Source organism: Pteronotus mesoamericanus, unplaced genomic scaffold (genome assembly GCF_021234165.1).
Source record: "Pteronotus mesoamericanus isolate MK-2021 breed Mesoamerican mustached bat unplaced genomic scaffold, CSHL_Meso_final contig_94, whole genome shotgun sequence".
NCBI lineage: Eukaryota > Metazoa > Chordata > Mammalia > Chiroptera > Mormoopidae > Pteronotus > Pteronotus mesoamericanus.
Window position 1 is genome coordinate 24,448,859 of NW_026555285.1, and position 11,417 is coordinate 24,460,275.

General features: G+C 35.1%; 1 pseudogene; it reads left to right on the top strand.

Moving 5' to 3' along the window:
* Positions 1 to 1,933: 1,933 nt before the first annotated feature.
* LOC129081105 (developmental pluripotency-associated protein 4-like) lies at positions 1,934 to 2,829 on the top strand (annotated as a pseudogene).
* The last annotated feature ends 8,588 nt before the right edge of the window (positions 2,830 to 11,417 follow it).

Sequence of the window (11,417 nt, forward strand, 5' to 3'; positions counted from 1 at the left end):
GTGAAATTCAAGGCATCATAGGCCTACCTCAAGAAACAATGAAACTCTCAAACAAAAAAATCTAATTTTTTGATTGGATCAAAAAATTATGGTACATATACACAATGGAATACTATGCAGCAGAAAGAAAAAAAGAACTACTAAACTTCGCGACAGCATGGATGGAACTGGAGAGCATCATGCTAAGCGAAATAAGCCAGGGGGCGAAAGACAAATACCATATGATCTCACCTATAAGCGGAACCTAACCAACAATGCAAAGATGCAAGGAAAATATGACCAGCAACACTGAAAGGAAAAGAAATCAACAGAGACAAGAGGGAAGGGGGGGGCGGGGAAAAGGAAGGGAAGGGGAAAGTCAAGGAACATATAGCAAGGACTCATGGACAAAACCAAAGAGGAAGAGCTGAGGGAGGGAAGGAGGGAGGGGGCAAGGGAAAGTGGTGGGGGGGAAGCAGAGACAAATGTATTTAAAAAGTAAATAAATTTTAAAAAAATCTAATTTTATACTTAAATAAACTAGAAAAAGAACATAAAGCCAAAAGTGAGAATAAAAGAAATAATAAAGAGCAAACAGAAACGAACAAAATAGTTTAAAAAATACAAAGGATCCATGAAACCAAGGGATAATTCTTTAAAAATATGAATAAAATTAAAAAAAAACAAGAAAATAAAAAACCTTTAACCAGATGCATCAAGAAAAAAAGAGAGAGGACCTAAATGAATAAAATCATAAGTGAAAGAAGAGAAGTAACAACTCACTCCACAAAAAAACAAAGAATTGTAAGAATTTATTGGGAACAACGATATGCCAACAAATTGGACAGAAAAAGTGGATAAATTCCTAGAAACATAGAATCATCCAAAACAATGTCAGAAAGAATTAGAGAATCTGAAAAGACAGATTACAACTAGTGAAACTTAAGAAGTAATTAAAAAAAAATCTTGCAACAAACAAAATTGGCCTGGCTTCAGAGAAGAGTTTTAATAAATATTAACATTTATTCCTCTCAAACTATTCCAAAAAATTCAAAAGGGGGAAGACTTCCAAGCTCATTTTACAAGGCCAGCATTATTCTAACTCTAAAACCTGATAAAAACACTAGAAAGAAAGAAAATTATAGGTCAATATCCATGGTGAAAATTGATGTTAAAATACTCAACAAAATATTAGCAAATCAAACCCAGTAATACATTAAAATGATCAAATACCATGACCAAGAAGGGTTTATTTCAAGGATGCAAGGCTAATACAATATTTACAAATCAATAAATGTGATGGATCACATAACCAAAATAAAGAATAAAAATCACATGATCATATAATAGACAAAGAAAATCTCTCAATAAAATCCAGCACCCATTCATGAAAAAAAAAAAACCTCTTAGCAAAGTGGGAATAAAAGGATTATACCTTAACACAATAAAAGCCATATATGAAAAGCCTACAGCCAACATCATACTCAACGAGCAAAACTCAAAGCACTTTCCTTAAAGTGAAGAGAGGATGTCTGCTTTCCCTACTCTTTTTCAACATAGTACTGGAAGTCTTAGCTATATTGATCATACAAAAAAAATAGGAAAAATATTTAAATTGGGAAGGGGGAAGTAAAACTGTCAATATTCACAGATTATATGGTATTGCACATAGAAAACCCTGAAAACTACACAAAAAAACTACCAGATTTACCTGGCTGGTGTGGCTCAGTGGGTTGAGCACTGGTCTGCAAATCAAAGGATCACAGGATCAATTCCCAGTCAGGGCACATGCCTGGGTTACAGGCCAGGTCCCCAGTAGGGGATGCATGAGAGGTAATCACACATTGATGTTTCTCTCTACCTCTTTCTTCCTCCCTTCCCCTCTCTAAAAATAAATAAATAGATCAGAAATAAGAAGATTTTCTTTTTATCAACATTGCATTATATTCTAAATATGGAAAACGCAAAAGGCAAGAAGTGTAACTCCAAAAAGAAGTCAGGGGGGAAAAATTGGCTAGCAAATTCCGAGCAGTAAAAGTTGAAGAGGAACATCAGGCTGCTGGTGAATGAAGTACAGAAAGAAGCTTAGGGAAGGAAACCAAATGGAAAAGATCTAAGAAAGATGACAAAGGTTCCTGTCCACAAGAGATGCACAAGACAATAAAAGAGTAAGAATTCGGAAGAAGATACCAATTCCTCTGTTCCCCTTAAATTGCCACCAGTTGACCTGCTTCACTGAGACATCATGAATGCATGGTGACAGCAATTAAATCTGGGTACCAAAGGCTTGAAAGTGGAAGCATATAAGAGGCTGTGTGAATATGCTTACCCTCATCAAAAGTATATTCTTGTCTCATTAGAGGAGGCCAGGGTCTTGACAGAATCAAAAAGAAAACTGAAGATGGAAAAAGAGGGAATTACTCTGAAAAGTTTGGGTCTTCCTGAACTGACTGCTCCCCCTGAGGAGGGGATGCCTGCTCTTGGAGATGCTACTGCTCTTCTTGAGGGAATGGACAGTGTTGTTGTGACAACTTCCACGTCAGAAGCTGTGTTTGCCTTCTGGAGTAGAATCGCAGCCAGTGCTGTAAGATGGAGACAGTGCGGTCACCACAAGAGTCCTCTGTTGTCAGGTAGTGTGTGGTCCATGGGCGAAGTCTCCCTGCAGACACAGAAGGTTGGGTTAAGCTACAGTTTTATGCTGGGCAAGCCTGGGTTCCTGAAAAACAAGGGAAAGTGTGTATACTCTTCTTGCTACCTGCCTGCAGCCTTCCACCCTCTCACCTGGAGGACAATATGTTGTGCCCCAAATGTGTTCATAGGAATAAAGTATTAATGAAAAGCCTCCAGTGAAATTAAGATGCCAAGAAAAAGCATACAGTTATGCTTATAATTAACGGTAGAAAGGTGACTACGATTAACTCTGTGGTGCCACTGACAGCTGAACTCCGGGCTGCTCAGACACCGTCCACGCTTCCTGCCTGCAGGGCCCACAGACCGGTGGGAGCAGGTGTTACCTTCAGCCTCTCAACATGCCTGCCACGGGATGTAGACATTTACATTTTAAAATGGAAAAGCATTGAATTATCGTTCACTGCAGTGAATTAAATGAAAAAGTCACACCATCAAACAATTGTCCTTCTGAAACAGAAGTGACCTCAGCACCTCCGTCACGGTAGAAACTTCAAGTGAACATTGCGGAGGGAGTGGAGAAACGAGCCTGTGCTCCTACGCTGGATTCTTGCCTCAGAATTCTGGCTCCTTTAGGGGGCTGCTGCCTTCTAAGTTTAATAACTTCAACCTGTTGACTATCTGGAACCAAAAGAAAAACTGTTACTCTCTCCACTCCCACTGTATGTTGTTAATATACGAAACATTTTTTTTTTTTAAAGATTTTACTTTATTTTTGGAGAGAAAGGAAGGGAGAGCGGGAAGGGGAGGCATCAATGTTTGGTTGCCTCTCTCACGCCCAACCTGAGCCACCGCCCAGGCGTGTGCCCTGGCTGGGAGTTGAACCATCGACCCTTTCTTTGGTTCACAGGCCGACGCTCAGTCCACTGAGCCACATCAGCCAGGGCTTAATACACAAACCATTTTTTAAAGTTTTGTTAACCTAAGTTTTAAATGGTGTGTCTTCTGGGATGAAAACACAGGGCACTTTTCAAGTATTATTTCCAGTTGTAGCTGTTTTGTATGTTTCTGCTGTTTAAAAAGTTCAAGGTTATTTCTTAGTCATAAATACATAATATGTTTTAAATGTGTATGTAAAATAATTCATTTACTAAGTTTTTAAGGAGACTTTGTTGTATGCAAATTATTGTTAGTGCTCTTAACTCAGTAAGATTAAGTCAGAAGGCATGATTATTAGTAGTCATCCTTACTATTGCATGTATACTTTAATTTTGTTTCCTTTTTTAACTTTTTCCTTTTATTCATTGAATTGCTCAAGTTTCTATTTTATTTCCTTACTCTCTTCCTTTATTAATTTGGGAATTTTACTTTGCTTTCCAATTCTGCTTATTCTCTTCTTAACACACTAAAATAAACTTAAGATTCTCTATAAAAAAATAATAATAATAAAAAACAAAAATAAATAAATAAAATATTTTTTAAAAACTACCAGATTTAATAAATGAATTTGGCAAAGTAGCAGGACACAAAATTAATATCCAGAAATCAGTGGGATTTTACACCAAAATGAAGTCTCAGAAACAGAAACTAAAAAACAATCCCATTTACCATTACAACAACAACAACAACAACAACAAAAATAAGGTAGATAAGATTAAACTTAACTAAGCAGGTAAAAGACATGAACTCAGAAAACTATAGGACATTGAGGAAAGGAATAGAGAAAGATATGAACGAGTTGAAGCATATACAGTGTTCATGGATTGGAAAAATTAACATAATTAAAATGTTCCTAGTACCCAAAGTGATCTATAGAGTCAACAAAATTCCTATGAAAATACTAATGGCATATTTCACACATAAAGAACAAATATTTCAAAAATTTATATGGAACCAAAATGACTTGAGAAAGAAGACAAAGTTGTAGGGATCGTAATACCAGATATCCAACTATACTACAAAGCCATTGTAATCAATGGACAGGCATATAGATCAATGGAACAAAACAGAGAGCCCAGAAATAAACCCACACCTTTATGGTCAATTAATATTTGACAAAGGGAGCAAGAACATGCAATAAGATAGAGATAGTCTATTCAATAAATATTGTTGGGAAAATTGGAAGATAACATAAAAAAAATTAAACTAGACCACCTTCTTACACCATACACAAAAATAAACTCAAAATGATTAAAGACTTAAACGTAAGACTCAAAGCCATAAAAAAAATCTAACAGAATACATAAGCAGTTAAGTCTCAGATGTTTCTTGTAGAATAATTTTTCTGATACATCTCCTCAGGCAAGGAAACAAAAGAAAAATAAACAAATAGGACTACATTAAACTAAAAAAGATTTTGCACAGCAAAGGAAAAAATCAACAAAATGAAAAGACAACCCACCAAATGAAAGAACATATTTGCCAATAATATATCTGTTAAAAAAAGTTAATATTTTATTAACCAATGTCACTAATAAATTCAATAAAAATAAAATAAGTACTGGTAGTGGAAGATAATTAATTTTGTGCGTGCACTTGTGCGTGCACTGAAGATAAAACAAAGAATATCTGGTGTTTGAGTGAGTGTGAAATGAGAGAGATTACAAGATGGACTTACTGTTCCTGCAATATAAAATTGGATAGTTGGTACTGCTCTTTTCTGAATTGAAGAAAAATAGAGCAAGTTCCTAATTGAAGAGTATAAATTAGGCACTGGGTGTTCATTTGTTTTAGTTGAATAAATGTGGAACACCGTACTGTCTCATGGCTTCCCAAGATGTCAGATAGTTTATTGGCTCTTGAGGTATGGACCTCAGAAGAGAACTCATAGCTGAAGTATGAATTTGGATATTTGCAGCCTTGAAATTACTTATATAATAAAATTGTACCATCAATTCACATTATAATCAACAGTGTTATTTTACTTTTTGAATCAGCATAGGTAAATTTGATTTTGTTTTGTGGTACAGTTTTGTTTTATGAATTTTTATATGTATGTATATTCATGTAAACACCATCATTATAAAGATAGAAAACAGGGCTATCACCCCACAAAAGCTCCCTCTTGTTGTCTCTTTGTAGTCACACACGTGCCTCCCTCTTAATATTTGTCAAGTGCTGATCTGTTATATGTCATTATTATTTTTTTTGGAGAGTCATATATTTGGAATCATGCAATAAGAAATGTTTTGAGACTAGCTTCTTTTACTTAGCCTTTTAGATACTTTCAAGGTGTTGTGCACACAAATAGAACCTACATTGGCAAGCGAAGCAACTTGGTGCACCTAAACATAAATATCTGTCTTTAATACTTTAATTATTATTCCATTGTATACAAGCACTGCAGTTTGTTCATCCATTCACCATTTGAAGGATATTTGTTTTTTTCCATTTTTCTTTAACTTTCTAAATGGAATTTCTATGAACATTTGCAGACACATTTTTATGTGACTCTAACTTCACTTTTCTAGAGTAAATTTTGACACATATGATTATTAAATTATATGGCATGTGTATAGGAAATTTTATTTAAGAAAAGCCAAAACTGCCAAAGTATTTTCCAGAGCGACAGTATAATTGCTTTCCAGTGAGCTCCATTTGTTCTGAATCCTCACTAAAATTTGATGTTGTCATAATTCTTACTTTTTAAGCCATTCTAATAACTGTGTAGTAAAATCTAATCATGAATTTATTCTCTTAAAGAGGAAGTATATTTATTTGCCATCCACATATTCTCATTTACTCTTTGCTTTTATTTGTCTTCCACACACATACATATCTTCTTTGGTTAATGTTCTGTTCAAGTCCCATCTATTCCCTCTTTTTCCATTGAGTTGTTTACATTTTACTATTGATTTTTGAGTATTCTTTATTAATTCTGGTGCAACTTCTTTGTCAAATGTGTAAACACAAATGATTTCTTCCCTCCTATATATTGTATAACTTTTCCTTTTATTCTGTGAGTAGAGACTTTCAGAAGAAAATAACTATTTACTATTTCATTAATCGATACTTTTTATAGTATGCAATATTGGTGTTATGTTTATAAACTCTGCCTGTGACTTTAGATAATGAAAATTTCTCCTATGCGTTCTTCTAAAATCTTTATAATTTTATGCTTTACATTCATGTCCATTAGTTGATTGTTGTAAAAAGTATAAGAATTCTATTAAGGTTCAAATTTATACATATTTCTAATACCATTTTTGAAAAGATGATCATACTCAGAGTATGTTGTCTTAATAGTCATATTAAGCTATTGGTCATTTTGGCGTGACACAAACAGGGTGATCTGTAATTCAGTTCATCAGTGTGTTTCTCACTTCACCAAATACTCCACTGTCTTGATGACTGTAGCATATATAGTTATCAATTCAAGCAGTGTTTCTCTTCCAGTTATATTCTTGTACTTTAAAACTGTTTTGCTTTTTACAATATCTCTTCATTTATGTTCAAATTTTAGAATCAGCTTGCCTATACCTGCAAAAATAATTCTCCTGGGATATGTATGACTTGTGTTAAATCTGTAAATCAATTTAAGAAAATTGACATTTTTTTCTATGCTGAATCTGTGATCCAACAAACTCAGAATGTCTCTTTGTTAATTTATCTTTTCTTTTTTATTTATTTTATGTTTTTTTCATTGCTTTGTATGTAATTATTTTTAGCTTTAGAATTTTTAAACTTTAATGTAGTTTAAATGGTATTTTTCGATTGTTAACCTATTAGTCATTTCTAGTATGATAGGATGTATGCTATTTTAAAAGAAATTTACTGTGTTTTGTCCATTACTATTTATCCCCTCTACACCCTCTTCCACCTCCACCCACCCCCTCCCCCTACAACCCACCATACATTTTTAAATTTTGTTGTATGAGGCCATGAGTCTTATTTAATTTCTGTAGAAAATATTCATATCTTTTTTGGTTTTAGCAGGCAAATTGACATGGTTGAATTTGGCTGGTACATTCTGCCCAGGCCTCTGTGCATTTTAATTTTAATGTTAGTTCAGCTTTCAAAGTACTTTCATTGCTATTAAGACTTGCTCCACATGTACAACAGACAGTAGCCACTTTTAGGAACTGAGAAATGGTCTTTCTTTGTTTAGTATCTGGGTATCTATCTGAAAAAATTTTTAAGTATTTTTTTTGTAAAAATATGTATCCTTATATTCATTGCAGCATTATGTATCATGGCCAGGACGTGGAAACAACTGAAGTGTCCTTGGATAGATGGCTGGATAAACAAGATGTGGCACACACATATATAACTGAATACTACTTCGCTGTAAGAAACTATAACATACTGCCATTTGCTCCAACATGAATGAACCCTGATACTACCATGCTAAGTGAAAAAAGTCAGACAGAAAGTCAAGGACCCTATGATTTCACTCATATGTTTGATATAAAACTGAAAATGACAAATGAACAAACAAGAAAAACAAAACAAACAAACAAAAAAACCCTCATTGACACAAACACAGTACGGTGGCTACCAAAGAGCATGGGGTTGAGGGGAGGGATGTAGTAAAGGATATATGGGCTCAAATATGTGGTAACAAAAGAAAATTTGACTTTGGGTGTTAAACACACATGCAATATAGAGATGGTACATCATAAAATTGTGCACTAGAAACCAATATAATTTTATTAATCAATGTCACCCATGATAAATTTCATTTTTTAAAAATAAGGTATTTATGGCAGGTTAGATTCACACACATGCTCCACTGGGGTTAACCCAAGTTTACTTTCTCTAAGCCTTCTCTCTATTTGATCTCCCTGGTACTATGTAGGTTCCCTTTTATGTCCTTTATCTATAAAAATGGGATTCTTTATACACCCTTCCCCACCAATGTGCTATTTATGTATGTATGTATGTATTTATTTATTTATTTTACTGCACCCACATCCGAGAACAATTGGCAGAAGATAAAAACGTCTAAGGCATTTCTTTACCTTACTTTTTGGTAATGCAGCTTTTATAACTGAGAAATAATTTTTCCCTAATTCAAAGTTTTCTGTGCTACAATCCCTGTCTGTCATTGTCCTTACCAAAACAATCTTCTTCTATACCTTAACCTGAACTGGAAGCATCTCTGGGCACTCTCTGACCGTGCTGATATCCAGTACTAGCTTTTGGGTTGCCTTGAGAATCAGACTGAGAAATAACAGAGAAAAAAATTAGAAAACTCAATGCTCTTCAATAATATTTCAAATTTTGATTTTATCAATCTCCCTGCTACTGTTTACTTCTCCGAGTTCCCGTGTGTGCTTCCCCATGGGCCCTGTTTAGGCTTCATAGCTGCTTTCACTGAGGGAGGGAGGATGTACTGTGCTGAAGGAGTATTCTGCCCAGTTAGTTTATTGTTACGATATCACTAAGAGTTATTATGGTATGGGACCTTCTGGCAGGGATTAAACAAATCAGACCTAATTATAAATTTTCAAAATCATAAATGTCCCACATAAAACAAAGTCCTAAAAAAACAATTAAGCACTTGCTGGTGAGAGAATGTGGACTTAATGTATGTCTGAACAATGCAGTTCCCAGTTTTACTCAACTATGTCCTAGCATTATCAATTTGGAATTATTTGGAAAATTAGTTTTTAATAGCGGCTATTTCGAATCCTGAATATATGTACTGTTTAATGATTCAACCTGAATACAATTCCCCAAACAAATTTGGACCTTATCTTCATGCAGTTCTTGGAAAACAGAGCAGCCGGGACAGAGAGAGAAAGCTGCAGCTGCTCAGGCTATGAAACTCATAGCAGTGATAACAAGGCTAAAGGTTTTGGAAACCATTCTAAACTGTTTGAAGAGCTAGGATTCTCCAATGTGGAAGTTTAAAGCTTAAAATTTAATAACATCAGAATACTATACTAATAATACATTTAAAATAGAAATGATAAGGGCTATGTTTGTCATAATACAACGGCATCCCTAAGGCAGTAAGAGACACTAAACTTAACCAAGTATCTGTAATTCCCAAGAGTAGTTATTATCTTATGACAACTATTCACTAGATTCATTTTGCTTCTCTAATAAATGTCTGTATGGTGATAGAAAATATAGCATAATTTTCTAGGAGATAAAATCAGTTTGACAGCCGTCTCAGTTTGTTTCACATGAAATAATGTAACATAAAATATTTCCCAGCCATCTAGGATACCTCTTTTAACTTTTCTCGTTTAGAAGTCAGTATCACTTTGGAAGCATCGACACTGCCAGTGAGCTTAACCATGGGCTCTTTGAACTAGTAACCCATAGTTGGCAGGATGCTACATTAATGCCTTATTATATGTATCATTTCATAAAATTTTATAGTACAAATGTGAAGCTAGAATAAGCAGAACCTCAGTTAGCATTTCTCCTTGGAGAATAAATTAGGCTTTTGTCCTAAAGGTCATGCGGTTTTGCTTTCATAATAATACTGTATAAACTTTTAAAAATTATTTTTGGATTGTATGAGGATTCCTGTTTCTAAATTATAATTTCTTAAAAATAAAGTTTGAGAGAATGGGTGTTTGGTTTAGGAAAACACACTGCTTTAGATATTTAAAACTGTGAAAGAAGTAACGTAGGAAATTAGTCTTAAAATAATGTCAGAAATGTTGAGGTGGGAAGGCCAAATAATCCATAAATCTTGTTTAAAAAATGAGGAAACGCAGACACTACGAGGAGTCACCTCAGAGAAGATGAGCCTCCTGCAGCATCTGGCTGGGGCATTTGAAGAGGATACCCAGAAGCTACCAGACAACTTCACATCTACTGTCTGCCAGAGCCAGTGTGCTTAGTCACGACTGCTGCAAGGGCAAACCTGGCTTACATTTCACTTTCTAACTCTTCCCACAAGAGTATCTTAATGGCAAAATGTAAATGAAAATTTTTCTGGCAAGATAGTTTTTCAGTCCCTCTAGTATGAGCATTACCTTAAAGGCAAGAATTGTGTTCATTACCAACAGACAATAACCTACTACACAGCATTCATAAACACCCTTTTACTCACAAACTTAAAAGAAAAATTATATATTATTCATTTGCCTATGATGTTAGTTTGCTGTGGCTCCTATAACAAAGTACCAAAAACTGGGTGGTTTTAATATCAGTCTCTGGACCAGAACCCAAGATCAAGGTTCAAAAAGGTTGGTTGCTGTAACATCTGATTGCTGTAAGGGAGAATCTATTCCACGTGTGACCTCACAGAAACTCCATTTCTTTCACGTGACACTTCCTCCTTTTTGTCTTCTTGATTGAAACTGGCATTGTCCATTCTAATGGCACCTTCACTTACTTGCCTCCTTTTTTTCTTTCCCCTCCACCTTCAAGGCTATTAAGATGTTAAGTTCTGATTGGTCTTAAACTCTCTTAAGAAAAAGCCCCAGGTCAAGAGAGCATCAAGAGAACAGAGTTCCCTGTCAAATGTAAGATAACATCTTGACCTCCGTTGTGTTTTAGCCCCACACTCCTGAAAGCAGATCCACCCTACTATTCGCGCCCTCAAAACACCAGACAGAACTACACCACAACTTATACCAGGACCGGAAGACATCAGCTACTCCCTACCTTGGCCCTAACCGATTGGTAGAGCCCGCATCCCAACACTCTTAATCATCAAGATTAATAATTTTTCCCATCTGTAATGTCCCCGTGATGACCATCAGGGAGCCAAGTTTTGACACTAGCTCAGCTTTTCCTTTGGGCTTGGCATCATTTCCTTAGATAAACCTTTATTTTCTTTGCTACAATCTCTTATTTGTGTCTCTTTGAACTTTGATGCTTGCAGGCAAATGAATCCTTTTAGT